At 41.1% G+C, this 16,623-nt stretch overlaps 1 long non-coding RNA gene across 1 annotated transcript in view; it reads left to right on the forward strand.

Annotated features, from left to right (window-relative positions):
- Positions 1-16,623, forward strand: part of LOC142738714 (uncharacterized) — a 99,946-nt gene that overhangs the window by 12,934 nt on the left and 70,389 nt on the right. The window contains exon 3 of the long non-coding RNA XR_012880598.1: positions 13,175-13,247. This is a non-coding gene — a long non-coding RNA (uncharacterized LOC142738714). The remainder of the gene's footprint in view (positions 1-13,174; positions 13,248-16,623) is intronic.

The raw sequence follows: 16,623 nt of genomic DNA on the forward strand, positions 1-16,623 counted from the left end.
GACCAAGAAATGTGGTCCTGAAGACTGAAAAGTGGTCAGTGATAGGAGATCACTGACCAAAAAACGTGGGTAGAACTCAGAGGAAGGGAACAGGAGTGGGTAGTGGATGGGGTGGTGGGAAGCAAAAAAAACGTTGTTTTAGAAACTTTTTTTCACTTTTTTTCACTTCTTTTCTCTCTGACTCTCTGCTCACAACCGATCTCAACGCCTCGCTAACTCCAACAGGGCGTTCAGGGCGGTTGCAGCAGGATGTGAGGTCAGAGAGAGGAAGTGACGAGAATGATCGCTGCTATTGGCTAGTTACTCACTGACTAGCCAATAGCGGCGATCGGCGAGGCGGGACCATAGTAAATGGTCCCGGCCCATTATGCTGTGATAGCATGCTGTCAGAAACAGCAGCTATCACAGCTCAGGAACGCCGGGCTCGAGCACTGCTGTGCTGAATGAGACCGATCGCTGCTATTGGCTAGTTACTCACTGACTAGCCAATAGCGGCGATCGGCGAGGCGGGACCATAGTAAATGGTCCCGTCCCATTATGCCGTGATAGCCTGCTGTCAGAAACAGCAGCTATCACAGCGCATGAACGCGCCGGGCGCGCGCACCGCTGTTCTAACTGCAAGACGTACTATTACGGCATGGAGCGCGAACGATAGAGCTGCCATGACGTAATAGTACGTCAAGGAGCGGGAAGGGGTTAAGGACCAAGTGAACTTTTTATTTTTTGTTTCCTCGCATTCCATTAGCCAAACCTTTTTTATTTGTAAACATACAAGAATGCAAAACAAGTTGTATATTTTTGAGGCATTAATCTTGACTACATATATGGTAGCATTTAATGAAAATATTTTTTATTAGAATTACATTGTTATTGTTTTTTTGTTATTCTTTATGCTGTTTATCGTTTATTATAATAGATGGCAAAATATATTTATACTGATCCACTGTATATATTTAACTGTTTATTGAATTTTATTACATAAAACATTTAAAAAACAAAATTAATCATATTTATTGTATCTAATTTTTACGTGTTTTGTAATCATAATCTCTATTAAATTTTTTAAAACATTTTTAGACAGAGTATTTTTACTTTGAATTCATATTTTTTAACTATAGTATAATGTTATATATATATATATATATGACATTATATTATGATTTTATACTTTATTAGGCCCCAGGCTGCCATTTTACAACTGTCAGCCCCAGCGATCGTAATGCTAGGGCTGACAAGGGGATGGCAAACGGAGCTTTGGTATCTGAGTTTTCTCTGATCTTAGCTAATAGCGTGGCAGTTGGGCTTTAACCCATTAAGGATGCAGCCTAGTTTGGGCCTTAAGGCTCAGAGCTCATTTTTCAAATCTGACATATTTCACTTTATGTGGTAATAACATCGGAATGCTTAAACCTATCCAAGTGATTCTGAGATTGTTTTCTCATGACACTTTGGGCTTCATGGTAGTGGTAAAATTTGGTCGATATATTCAGTGTTTATTTGTGAAAAATTGCAAAATTTAGAAAAAATAGCATTTTTCTGAATTTAAATGCATCTGCTTGTAAAACAGATGGTTATACCACCAAAGATAGTTACTAGTTCACATTTCCCATATGTCTACTTTAGATTGGCATCATTTTTTGAACATTCTTTTATTTTTCTTGGACGTTACAAGGCTTAGAACATAAACAGCAATTTCTCATATTTTTAAGAAAATTTCAAAAGCCTTTTTTTTAAGGTACCTGTTCGGTTCTAAAGTGGCTTTGAGGGGCCTATGTATTAGAAACCCCCATAAAACACCCCATTTTAAAAACTAGACCCTTTAAAGTATTCAAAACAGCATTTACAAGTTTTTTTTAACCCTTTATGCATTTCACAGGAATTAAATCAAAGTGGATGTGAAATTTGCAAATTTCATTTTTCTTGCTGAATTTCAATTTTATTCCATTTTTTTCTGTATCACAGAAGGTTTTACCAGAGAAAGACTACTAAATATGTATTGTCCAGATTCTGCGGTTTTTATAAATGTCCCACATGTGGCTCTAGTGCGCTCGTGGACTAAAACACAAGCCCCAGAAGCAAAGAAGCACCTAGTGCATTTTGAGGCCTCTTTTTTATTAGAATATATTTTAGGCAGCATGCCAGGTTTGAAAAGGTGTTGAGGTGCCAAAACAGTGGGAATCCCCCAAAAGTGACCCCATTTTGGAAACTACACCCCTCAAGGAATTAATTTATGGTTGTTGTTACCATTTTTACCCTACGGTTTTTACTCGGCACGTATTTGAATTGGGCTGTGAAATTAAATAAATGCATTTTTTCCAATAAAATGTAATTTTTCATCAACATTTCTTATTTTCACAGGAAACAAAAAACGTCATTTTGTTGCCCAATTTCTCCTGAATGCAGCAATACCCCACTTGTGGCGATAAACTGCCGTTTGGGCCCATGGGAGGCCTCAGAACGGAAGGAGCACTGTGTGTTCTTTGGAGTGCAGATTTTGCTGGATTGGTTTTCGGTGCCATGTCGCATTTGCAAAACCCCAAAGGTATCAAAGCAATGGAAACCCACCAGAAGTGACCCCATTTTGGAAACTACACCCCTCAAGGAATTCATTTATGGGTGTTGTGACCATTTAGACCCCACAGTTTCTACACAGAATTTATTTGAATTTGGCTGTGAATTAAATAAAATGTAATTTTTTCCAATAAGATGTAGCTTTGGCTCAAAATGTCTTATTTTCACAAGGAATAAAATACTACATTTTGTTGCCCAATTTCTCCTGAGTGCAGCAATACCCTATTTGTGGTGATAAACTTCCGTTTGGGCCCATGGGAGAGCCCAGAAGGAAAGGAGCGCTGTGTGTTCTTTGGAGTCCAGATTTGCTGGATTGGTTTTCGGGTGCCATGTGGTATTTGCAGAGCCCCAGAGGTATCAAAGCAATGGAAACCCACCAGAAGTGACCCCATTTTGGAAACTACACCCCCCAAGGAATTCATTTATGAGTGTTGTGACCATTTAGACCCCATAGTTGTTTCACAGAATTTATTTGAAATGGGCTGTGAATTGACAAAAATGTAATTTTTTCCAATGAGATGTCGTTTTGGCTAAAAATTTCTTATTTTCACAAGGAATAAAATACCCCATTTTGTTGCCCAATTTGTCCTGAGTGCGGCAATATCCCAGTTGTGGTGATAAACTGCCGTTTGGGCCCATGGGGAGACGCAAAAGGAAAGGACCACCATTTTGCCTACTGGGGATTTCATGGTGCTAAGTCATGTATGCAGAAGTCCCTGAGGTACCAGTACAGTTGAAACCCCCAAGAAGTAACCCCATTTTAAAAACTACACCCTTGAGGCATTCATCTAGAGGTGTAGTGAGCATTTTGACCGGAGACATACACCCCATAAACTGTAATGTGGGTTCTCCCGGGTATGGCAATACCCTACATGTGGCTGTTATCAGCTGCCTGGGCACACAGCGGTGCTCAGAGGGGAAAGACGAGGGGGATAAGATGTGTGGAGGGCATCGGGGTAAGTAAAACTGGGGTATATTAAAAATAAAGGGATGTATGATACATTTTAAAACACTTTCATACAGAGCCTTAATTTTTCGGGACGCGTGTCACATTGATATATCGTGTCCTCCCTTATCACCCTCTTATAGCAGACTTTGCACCTCTGATTTTTTTCCCTTCTTGCCAGTTTGGGGAACTTTTCGGTATGATGTGCACGACCAGCTTCTTATACCACACCGCATGGCGCTGTAGGGCTTCAGGACTTGATCTGACAAGTCCACCCCTCCCATGTACCTATTGTAGTCCAGGATGCAGTCTGGTTTGGGGGTCTCTGTACTGGTACCTCGTACTGGTACATGGGTACTGGTGTGACATCTATCTTGTCCTTGTACTTGACACACAATATGTTGCTTCTAGATTGTGCCCTGCTCTCACCCCTTCTGAGTGTTTGCCCAAGCAGAGTCTTAGGGAGGCCTCTCAGATTTCTTCTAGCAGTGCCGCATGCCGCAGGACTTCTGGAAGCGAGGCACTTGAAGAGCGGGACGCTGATATAAAAATTATCCAGGTAGAGGTGGTGCTGGGGCTGAATACTGCTGTCCTTCCCTTCATATATCCTAAATTTGTAGGTATACCCTGATGCCCTCTCGCACAGCTTATACATCTTCACGCCATACCTTGCCCTCTTACTCGGCAGGTACTGGCGGAATTGAAGCCTCCGTTTAAAATGTACCAGGGACTCATCAATAGAAATACACGTCTCGGTGGTGTATGCTTGGGAAAACCGGGCACCGAAACGGTCTAATAGGGGTCTCAGTTTATACAAACGGTTAAAACTGGGGTCATCTCGGGGTGGGCACGGCTCATTATCAGTATAATGTAAGAAGCAAAGTATTGCCTAATTTATTTATTTTTTTAGGTTCTAGTTCAGTTCTGAAGTTGCTTTGAGGGGCCCATATATTAGAAACCCCTATCAAACACCCCTTTTTAGAAACTAGACCCCTCAAAGTATTCACAACAGCATTTAGAAAGTTTATGAACCCTTTAGGTGTTTCACAGAAATTTAGAGCAAAGTAGAGGTGAAATTGAATTTTTTATTTTTTTTTGTCAGAAAATCCTTTTTATACCATTTTTTTTATAACCCAAAAGGTTTTACCAGAGAAACACAACTCAAAATTTATTGCCCAGATTCTGCAGTTTTGAGAAATATCCCACATGTGGCCCTAGTGCGGTAATGGACTGAAGCATCGGCCTCCGAAGCAAAGGAGCACCTCGTGGATTTTGAGGCCTCTTTTTTATTAGGCACCATGTCCGGTTTGAAGAGGTCTTGTGGTGCCAAAACAGTGAAAACCCCTCAAAAGTGACCCCATTTTGGAAACTAGACCCCTTGTGGAATCCATTGTAGTTTTCTTGGGGTGCATGCGGCTTTTTGATCAGTTTTTATTCTATTTTTATGTGGCGCGGTGACTAAAAAACCGCAATTCTACTATTGTTTTTTTGTTCTATTTTTTTTACAGCGTTCACCGTGCGCTATAAATGACACATTCACTTCATTCTGCGGGGCGATATGATTACGGCGGTACCAGATGTTTATATTTTTTTTATGTCTTATGGCGTTTGCAGAATAAAATACTTGTTGTAATAAATCATTTACTTTTTGTGTTGCCTTATTCTAAGCGCCAGAACGTTTTTATTTTTCCTTCAAAAAAGCCGTGCGAGGACTTATTTTTTGCGTAACGAACTGTAGTTTCAATCAGTACCATTTTTAGGTACATGTGACTTTTTGATCTCTTTTTATTCCATTTTTTAGGCGGTGAAGTGACCAAAAAATAGTGATTCTGGTACGGTTTATTATTATTATTTTTTACGGCGTTCACCGCGTGGGATAAATAACAAAATAATTTTGTAGTTCAGGCCGTTACGGACGCGGCGATACCAATTATGTATAGTTTATTTGTTTATTTATTTTAATAATAAAGACTGATAAGGGAAAAGGGGGGATTTGTACTTTTATTACTTTTAAATCTTTTATTTTCTTATTTTTACACAACTTTTTTTTACTTTTTTTTTACTTTTTTACTTTGTCCCACTAGGGGACTTGAGGGCAGGAGGCCCTGATCGCTATTCTAATACACTGCACTACATGCGTAGTGCAGTGTATTAGAACTGTCAGCTACTCACTGACAGCAAGCATAGTGGGTCTTGACTCTGTTGGTACTTTTACAATCCAAAACCTCGGAAACTGGACAGATAACCTTGTCCGATCATGCACCAATCTCGCTCTATATAGAGGAAAAAATGTTGCTTCCATACCCGTCTCAATGGCGCTTAAATGACTATATACTCCAACACCCTGACCATGTACAAAACTGTCTAATGAATTGTCTCTTTTCTTTGAAGTAAATGTGGGTTCAGTTCCCTGCCCTTTTACAGTTTGGAATACGCACAAAGCATTTATGAGAGGGCTTTTCATTAAAGCTTGTTCCCAGGCTAAGAGGAAAAGAGAAAAAGAGATCTTCAATATTAATAAACAGATAACCGTTATAAACGTCAAAAATAAAGCTACACCCACACCGGCATATTCTTCTGAACTGAGGTCCCTGCGTTTGTCACTGCAGTCACTGTTGGCAACTCAACACGATATTCATCTTAAACGCTTACAAATGAATACCTACGTACATAACAACAGAGCGGGCGCTTTTCTGGCCAAAAGGATAAAACAGCTTACCCCACGTTCCCGCCTTACCCACCTTATTGGTAAACAGGGTAATAAAATAATAGATCTTAGGCTGATAGCTGGTCAGTTTCGAACTTACTATAATAATCTCTATAATTTACATATGGATGATAATACTTACCAGCCTTCACAGTCGGATATTACAGATTTTCTCCTTAAAGTTCCATTGCCTCAAGTTTCCCAGCCTCAACTCGCAGCTATATCGGCTCCCTTCTCTGAGTCCGAGGTACTTAAAGCCATATAATTGCTGAAACTTTATAAAGCTCCAGGTCCAGATGGTTACACAAATAATTATTATAGAGAATATTCATAAATTTTAGTTCCCCATCTAGTGCAGATATTTAACAAAGCAGCACAGGAGGGTGCTTTCCCTATGGAAATGCTTTTGGCCACTGTAGTTACTCTCCCCAAGCCAGATAAGGACCCTACGTCCCCAGTTAATTTTAGACCAATTTCTCTTTTAAATACAGACATTAAAATATATGCAAAAATGCTCTCACAAAGACTGTATCAGATTATCCCCCATTTGATTAGTTCTGACCAAGTTGGCTTTGTGGCGGGTCGACGGGTCTCTGATGGAACCCGGCGGTTTATGAATTAAATCCAGTGCGCGGAGACCTCGAGAACGCCTTCTCTGCTTCTTTCCTTAGATGCGGAGAAGGCGTTCGATAGAGTACACTGGGGTTACATGTCCCAACTTCTTGAACATTTTGGCTTGATGGGACGAGGGAAATCGTCAATACTGGCACTATATTCGTCCCCCTCGGCAAGAGTTCTTTCCGCTGGGTTTCTCTCTGACCCTTTTTTAATAACGAACGGCACTTGTCAAGGTTGCCCACTTTCTCCAATCGTGTTTGCGTTAGCAATGGAACCTTTAGCAGAAGCAATAAGACTTAACATAAAATAGAATTAAATAAAGTAGAATTTCATATTATAAAATTAACTCAAATAAGTCTAAAATGATGGGGATTGGATTAGACCAGGTAATGAAAACCGCTTTAATTGCACACTTTCCCTTTGAGTGGAATGAAGAGAGTATCATATACCTAGGTACTTGTATTACAAGTTCGAGCTCGACATTATTTTCCAAGAACTATGTTCCGCTTTTAGTTAAGGTATCAAAATTAGCGGATAGTTTCGCCAAACCAATAATCTCTTGGGCTGGGAAAATTGCTATTGTTAAGATGATGATTCTGCCCATAATATTATATGTATTCCGTACAGTAACTATTCCACTTCCTATTAACTGCCTCTCGAAACTTCAAAAGTTGCTTACGGACTTCATACGGGCTGGTAAAAAACCTAGGATTCGATTTTCTACCATGTCCCGTCCTTGGTCTTCAGGGGGGATGGGGGTACCTGATATTGGGCGTTATTTTCGCTCTACGGTCTTAAGTCAGATGTATCATTGGTGGGGTAGGCATAATGACCTCAAATGGGTAGAAATCGAGAGGGCTACACTGGGGGCTCATCTAATGTCTCTATTGTCATTAGATAGCTCTAAGCGTTTGTATAAGAATATAAATATGCTCTCTATTGTTGCTTCTATAGCCTCTTGGCAATATTTAATATCACTTACCCCTAAGACTGACTGTCACCCCCTCCGGTTATTACCCCTCTGGTATCTCTCTTCTTTCATGCCGGATTTAAATGTACTAAAATGGGAAGCAGCAGGGGCAGCTACGATTGGTTCCCTTTACGAATCAAAGGGAATGTTGCCCTTTAATAAATTGGTTGAAATATATGGTATATCTACCCACGACCTGTATAAATATTTTCAGATCAGTCATATTCTAAGCAGTAGGAACCTGGATGAGCGAATATTCCCCAAAAGTGCATTTGTGGCTTTTAACTCCGCTGTGCCTAAAATAAAGTGCATTTCTTGGTTTTATTCTTCAATTTCTAACTCTCAGAGATTAACTAAACCAGGGTATTTGCTCAATCTGAATATGACCATCACCCTAGCAGAATGGCACCAGGCGATGAATTGGACTACTAAAATCTCTAAAGGAGAGAGTCATAGAGAAACAGCACATAAAATACTGCTTAGATGGTATAGAACTCCAACAATGTTGACTAAATTTAATTCCTCTTACTCTCCCTTTTGTTGGAGAAATTGTGGCATGCTAGGTGATTATATGCATGTGTGGTGGACCTGCCCTTTAGTCTTTAGCTTCTGGAAAGCTACTTTTGTATTTTTGTCATCCATCCTGCGGCACACACTATGCCCCTCCCCTGCATTGGCGCTGTGTTTTATCGGTCTGGTTGACATCCCTAGAGACCTAAGGTGTATAACGGGACATGTTATTCTTGCAGCTAGACTGTTGATAGCCAGGTCTTGGAAATCTTCAGACCCTATCACTATAACCGAGTTGACAAATCTGGTTCAATTTGATTATACCATGGAAAAAAATGGTAGCGGTTCGTTCTAATTTATATGGAAAATTCTTAAGTAACTGGACGTTATGGTCAGATTATAATATTTTAAGATCATATCCTTCTTAAGTTATAAGTAATGGAAGCTTTTCCTAATAGATTATTGTAAGGTCATTAGGACATAGCTATAAGGTTTTAAGTAATGTAAAAACTAAAAGGAAAAAAAGGAAGGAAAAAAAAATAAAAAAAAAAGATTATAGACCTATAGTAGATGACAAAGACAAAGTCCCATATTATTATTATTTATGCAGCCTAAAACTTAGGCAAATTTTCGGGGAAAAATTTATAACTGCCTTGCTTGTATTTTGCATTCTTTCTCTTTTGTTTTCTCTTCTTTTTCTTTTTCTTTTTTTCTTTCTCCTCTTTTATTGTACTGGTTGAATAGTGGATAAGACAAAAAAGTGTACTAGATATGTATGTTAAAACTAATTTGTTTTTTTTCCTATATGTTTGTTTTGCTGAAAAATAACAATAAAAAATTAAATTAAAAAAAAAAAAAAGACGCACCAAGATCCGGAAGACCCAAACATGCTAGTAATGATGAAAAATCTTTAGATGTTCTGCTCACTGTACATGATAATTAGAGATGAGCGAACTTATGATAAGTTCGGTTCGGCTGGTACGCCGAATTTCATGAAAAAGTTTGATTCGGACCAAACCAGTTCGGACCGAACCTGTAATTCAAGAAAGCCCATAAAAATCGTGGCCGTGATAACGACACGGACAGCCAATAGAGGTCTATGGAGCTCCCGTAATGACGGGTGGCTACATGTGTGCACCCGGCAGCGTTGCTAGGCGACGTCAGTAAATAGTCACTGTCCAGGGTGCTGAAAGAGTTAACTGATTGGCAGTAACTCTTTCAGCACCCTGGACAGTGAATTCCGATCACAATATAGAGCAACCTGTAAAAAAAATAAAAAATACGTTCGTACTTACCGAGAACTTCCTGCTTCTTCCTCCAGTCCGGTCTCCCGGCTGTTGCCTTGGTGACGCGTCCCTCTCGACATCCCTGGATGACGTTTTAGCCAATGTGACCGCTGCAGCTAATCACAGGCCAATCACATGCTGCAGCGGTCACATGGACTGTCGCGTCATCCAGGGATGTCGGGCTGGATGTCAAGAGAGGGACGCGTCACCATGAAAATAAAAATCTACATTTTTTCAAATAAAATGTAGGTTTAGCTAATTTTTTTTCATTTCCAAAAGGACTGGAGAAAAAGCACCACAACATTTGTAAAGAAATTTCTCCAGAGTAAAACAATACCCAATATGTGGTCATAAACAGCTGTTTGGACACAAGGCAGGGTTTAGAAGGTAAAGAGCACCATTTGAATTTTAGAACTCAAATTTAGCAGGAATGATTTGCGGAGGCCATGTCGCATTTGCAAAGCACCTGAGGGGACAAAACAGTGGAAACCCCAACAAGTGACCCCATTTTGGAAACTACACCCCTTGAGGAAATTATCTAGGGGGTATAGTGAGCATTTTAACCCCACAGGTGTTTTACAGAACTTATTGGAAGTAGGCCGTAAAAATTCTACATTTTTTCAAAGAAAATTTAGGTTTCATTTCCACAAGGACTGAAGGAGAAAAAGCACCACAACATTTGTAAAGAAATTTCTCCAGAGTAAAACAATAACCGATATGTGGTCATAAACTGCTATTTGGACACACGGTAGGGCTCAGAATGGAAGGCGCACTATTTGGATTTTGGAATGGTTTCTGGGCACCATGTCACATTTGCTGAGCCCCTGTAGTACTAGTACAGTGGAAACACCCCACAAGTGACTCCATTTGGGAAACTGCACCCCCTGAGGAATCATTTAGGGGTATAGTGAACATTTTGATCCCATAGGGTCTTTTGCTGAATTAATTAGAATTAAGCCAGGTAAATGAAAAATTTAATTTTTTCCAATAAGATGTAGATTTAGATCATTTTTACAAGGAATAAATAAGAAAAAGCACCCCAATATTTGTAAAGCAATTTCTCCCAAGTACAGTAACACCCCATATGTGGTTATAAACGTCTGTTTACATATATGGGATAATTCAGAAGAAAAGGAGCGGTATTTAACTTTTGGAGCGTAGATTTTGCTGGAATGGTTTGCGGACAGTATGTTGCATTTGCGAAACCCCTGATGTACCAAACTACACCCCTAAAGGGATTAGACTCCACAGGTGTTTTTCCGAAATTAATACGAGGTGGATGGTGCAAAGTGAAAATTGCAATTTTTCCACTGATATGCCTATTCACCGCACAATATGTTGTGCCCAGCTTGTGCCACTGGAGAATCTTACCCCATAAATTGTTAAGCGGGCTCTCCCGGGTATGGTAATGCCTTACTTGTGGACATAAATTGCTGTTTGGGCACACTGCAGGGCTAAGAAGGGAAAGACCGCCATTTTGAGCATGGATTTTGCTTGGTAGTTTTGTTTTAGATTTTGCGGGTATTTCAGTTTATAATGTGGGGGCATATGTAATCTGTGCAGAGCACATCAGGGCATAATTAGAGGGTATAATAATGGGGTAAATAATACAATTATCCATAGATGTGTGTTACGCTGTGAAGAAATCTGTTATGCACAGGCCAGTGTCGCACTGATAAGCTGTATTCTTTCTTATCCCCTTTTGTAACGCTCTGCAACTTTTAGGGACTTTTTCTCCTTTGTAGTTTGGGAAATTTTGCATTAAAAACCAGACGTTTGCAGTTAGAATAGTCATTTAGCACATTAACAATGTATAGAGTGTATTTCTGATTAATTTAATGTTATCTTCATTGAAAAAAACTGTGCTTTTCTTTCAAAAATAAGGAAATTTCGCATTATTAGTGCCATAACTTTTTTATTTTTCAGTTGATTGAGCAGTGTGCGGGCTCGTTTTTTATGAGACAAGCTGTAGATTTTGTTGGTACCATTTTGGAACACATATAACTTTTTGATCACTTTTTATTTCATTTTTGGTATAGGAAATTACCAGCAACAAGCAATTCTGGAATAGGTTTTTATTGGGGTTTTTTCCGGCATCCACAGTGCGCCATATATGACATGTTAACTTTATTCTGCGGGTCGATGTGGTTACGGCGATACCAAATTGATATAGTTTTTTTTATGTATTGCAGCGTTTGCACAACAAAATTACCTTTTTGTTTAAAACCATTTGTTTTCTGTGTCGCCATATTCTAAGACCCATAACTTTTTTATTTTTGGGTGAACAAAGCTGTGTCAGGGATTATTTTTTTTTGGGACGGATTGTCGTTTTTATTGGTATTATTTTGGAGTAAATGTGACTTTTTGATTACTTTTTATAGCATTTTTTTTGAGGAGATGTGACCTAAAAACAAAGATTCTGGCATTGTTTTTCATGTTTTTTTTTACGGCGTTCACCGTGCGGAATAAATTCCATAATAGTTTTATAGTTTGGGTCGTTACGGATACGGCGATACCAATCATGTATAGTTTTTTTTTATTTTTTACGTTTTTTCACATAATAAAAGTCTTACTATGGGAAAAAATGCAGTTTAGCTTTTTTTTTTTTTTACTTGAAACTTGTGTGTTTTTATTGTTTGACGACATTTTTATTAACTTTTTCTTACTTTTTTAAATTGTCCCACTAGGGCACTTGAGGGCCTGATGCCCCGATCGCTACTTTAATACACTGCACTACATATGTAGTGCAGTGTATTAGCGCTGTCAGTTATTCACTGACAGCAAACCTATGAGGACACGCAGGCGGGTCCTCATCGGCTCCCGTACAAGGCAGACTCGTACGCTGTTTGTTTGGCCTCCGATTTCCATAGGTTAAAACCCATCAGATGCTGCGCTCTATTGAGCGCAGCATCTGAGGGGTTAATCAGCCGGATCGGAGAATAGCTCCGGTCCTGGCAGTTACAAGAGCGTACCAGATGTATAATACAGCTGTCACCCCACGGTGATGGTACCTGCTCTGCTTCTGAGCCCGCACCATCACTGCGACATAACTGTACTGCGGTTTGCGGGAACACCTTCCTGACAGCGCTGTATATATACGGCGGATGTCGGGAAGGGGTTAATGGTAGTTAGCCAGAAATGGCCTTTAAAAGGTTAATCTAAAAGCCAATCTTTAGATCTTTTGTCTAACTTTTGAGAGGATCTCCATGGTCATGTTTTTCTTAATTCTTACTTCGCTTTCTTATTATTGTAACTTTACCTTTTAAATAAATTTTTTATTTACTTTAACCGTGAGACAAGATAGTTTGTTCAAGATTTCCTTATCACTATATAAACAGACAGTTTTATCTATTTCAAAATTGATTGAAAAGATTATATATATGGTATATACAGCATATTGATTATTTTATTTAAATTGTGGAGCATTTGGCCAACACCTACCTTTTTTTCATACATTTAAGAGAAAAATAATTAAAGATGAAAAATTAAACCCTAAAGGCACATTAAGGAATAGTAAATACTGATGAGAATAAGTCTTTAGATCTGAATTACTTTCTTCTTTACAGTTCTTACATATACTACAGAGATCGCCTATGGGAATTTTGATATTTAATTCTATTTGAAGTTCGCTCTAAAAAGGTAACTGATTTTTAGTTTATTTTAACACAATTTGTTTGTAACTGTATCCAATGTGTATTTAAACTTACAACATCAAATAATTTAAATGTTGATGTGTACACGCTTGATGTGAGTCTGAATCAGACCAATTGTAGAAGGAAGAATCTAAAAAACAAATTGGTCATTGACATGTTAAGATACAATAAGACAATCCAAACAGCAAAATTTATGGAAAATCACATACATCTAATCTGTTAATATGCAATGAGCCAGATCTATATATATTGTGGCTATTGATGGTATAACACTGCTACATTAACTGATGTAATTGAATGATACATGCAGTATGTCACAAAATTGCGTACACTATTTTCTAAACTAAGGACGCGTTCAGACGTGGTGGAATTGCTGTTGAATTCCGCTGCGGACAGTCCGCAGTGGAATTCTGCAGCAGCCGTTTTTTACATTTGTTTCTATACATTTTCAGAAAACTTAGTTCAGACATTGCGTAAAATAACTGTGCGGAAATTAGGCTGCATTTCAGAATTTTCCCTCCGCAGCATGCTCATTACATTGCGGAATTTCACTGCTGATTTCAGCATTTGCAATGCAAAAACTGAAATCTGTGGCAAGTCCGCTGTGATAGCTGCAACGTTTGAATTACTTGAAGAACTAGATAGAATGCTGAGTCCCATTCAGCATCATAAAGTGAACGTGTGTATTTGACAATGAAGCACTTGGCCTGAGAATATGCAAAGAGAAGGAAACGGGGGTATTTTTCCTGCAATATCCGGAGGGTGCATACTGACTTCTTGTTCAGATCTACAAAATGTGCAAGCGCGCAGAGGCCATGTTTAAACCAGGTGTAAAAGATCGGAGACAGGTGACTGTTATTAAAAGATGAGTTGCCTGTAAGTGTAACCTGTAAGGAATTTGTGGGGCTCAAATGTTTTATTTGGCAAATTTTGAGCCAGTTTTTTCCATAAGAGCGGGTTAACTTTTGCTGAACAAGGAATGCTCAGCATGTAGGAAATTGAGACGTGAAATGTCTGTGAGTAAAGTTTTGTAGCGTTCATGGCCGTAGACTGCCGGGTTTACTCACCCCCCGGCGTCCGCAGCCATGGATCTGGAGTCGTGTCCCTCCGCACCTGTCGTCTGCCACGTCCAGTGTCGTCTGCCACGTCCAGTGTCGTCTGCCACGTCCAGTGTCGTCTGCCACGTCCAGTGTCATCTGCCACGTTCAGTGCCATCAGCCACGTCCAGTGTGATCCGCCATGTCTGGCACAACATGCTGCACATGCTGTCATCCACCGCGTATGGCGTAACCTACTGCATCCATCGCCATCCGTGCCAAAGCCTCGGCCACTGTCTGGACTATTTAGGTACCCTAGTGCGGGACTTTGTGTCATGCCCATGGCTGCAGGCCATCAGGCTCACTCACCTCCTGACGCCCGGAGCCATGGAACTGTGAGCACTGGGCCCCATCTCCTCCTCAGAAGACGCCAGTGCTCACTTCCGCTTCTCCCGACCACGTCCCGTAGGGTGCGCGCGCACACTCGTGCCTGCTCTTAAAGGGCCAGCGCGCACACCTGAGATTAAGTGCAGTTAGAACATAAGTTGGACCCAGACCGTTCCTCCCTTGCCTGAGCCTTGTTGTCATTACCCTAGTCTGTCTAAGTAAATTTCTCCTAAGTGGTTTCCAGTGTTTCCCGTTCCTGCTATCTGTAACCTGTATCCCGTGCTATTCTGGTCAAGTACCGTGAGCTGAAGTCCTGCTGTGCTGTATACCCCGCCTGTCCTGCTACACCATGCCAGGCGCCTGCCTGCTGCCTAGTACCAGTCGGGCCTGTCTTGCTACTGTCTGAGCTACCACAGGTACACTATACAAACTACAGACTGTGACCTGTGTCCTGTTGGTCAGCTGCCATACCGTCAAGGCGGTACAGTCCAGTGGGTCCACATACCCAACGTGACACTTTGTATTTCTGTTGTTTGGCCAGCTTCCTCCCCGCTACGGCGGTGCGACCTAGCAGGTCCACATACCAACAGACCGTGACAGTACGCTCAGGCTATGGACTCCACTGGTCAACCTGAAACCTTGACGACACAAGCCATGCTGGCCGAGATGCAAGACCTTCAGTCACGGCAAGACCAACTCCTCCTGTCGGTGAACACCATTGCATATCGGCTGTTTGCCCAAACCACAGTCATCACCGCACCTATTCCACACCCTGCTGTTCCTCCTGCTACACTTCCTGTCTGTAGCAGTTCGGATCCCCTATGCTTCTTGCCGCTACCTCCTCACTATGTCGGAGACACAAGGAACTCCCGGGGATTTCTGAATCAGTGCCAGATCCACTTCAGACTACATGCCAGGGCCTTCTCTTCTGATGATGCCAGGATCGCCTTCATAATCTCTCTCCTTACTGGCAAAGCCCTGCATGGGCAAACCCTCTGTGGGAACATCAGGGACCAGAGACCGTGACTTGCAGTGCTTTTTACGGACTTTCCGTTCGATATTTGAAGAACCTGGGAGAGTTTCTTCTTCTGGTGCATCCCTGCTGACCCTACACCAGAGAGACCTCTCCATGGGTGAGTATGCCATTCAGTTTCGTATCCTGGTTGCTGAACTGACCTTGAACAACGAGGCTTTGGTGGCCACATTCTGGCAGGGACTGTCTTCTGGGATTAAAGACGAGCTGGCCGCTTGCGATTTGCCACCTATCCTGGACGATATCATCCTATTAGCCACCCGGGTTGACATGAGGATCCGGGAGCGTTCCCAAGAGGTTCTCCGGGAGAGAGAATTTCCTAGGCTGGCTTGCTACTTTCCAGCAGTCCCAACTGTCCTCTTCAGTCATTCCACCAAAGGAGCCTATGCAGATGGACCAAGCCAAATTGTCTACCCAGGAGAGACAACGCAGACGCACTTCAAGACTTTGCCTGTATTGCAGCCTCGGAGGCCATGTTGTGCGTTTGTGTCCCCAGAGGTCAGAGAGACCCCAGTGCCTAGGATTGGTTGGAGAGATGACCCTAGGCGGAATGGTACCAAATTAAAGATTCAATTGCAAGTTGACGATTCCTGTGACCATAGTATCCGGTGAGAGGATGCACCAGGTTTCTACCTATCTGGACTCCGGGTCCGCGGCAAACTTCATCCATAAGGATCTAGTGGATCATCTCCAGCTGCCCACAGTTCCCCTGGAGATATCTTTGGCTGTTGCCTCGGTGAATGGATTGCCTCCCCCGATCCAATTTTATATCGAAGACTAAGCCGCTGAAGCTCCAAGTTGGAGCCCTTCATTTGGAACTAATTTAGTTTCATGTTTTGCCCAAAGCCATCAATCCTGTTCTGCTGGGCCTGCCTTGGCTTCGACTGTATGCCCCAGTCCTGGAC

This window comes from Rhinoderma darwinii, chromosome 1 (assembly GCF_050947455.1).
Source record: "Rhinoderma darwinii isolate aRhiDar2 chromosome 1, aRhiDar2.hap1, whole genome shotgun sequence".
NCBI lineage: Eukaryota > Metazoa > Chordata > Amphibia > Anura > Rhinodermatidae > Rhinoderma > Rhinoderma darwinii.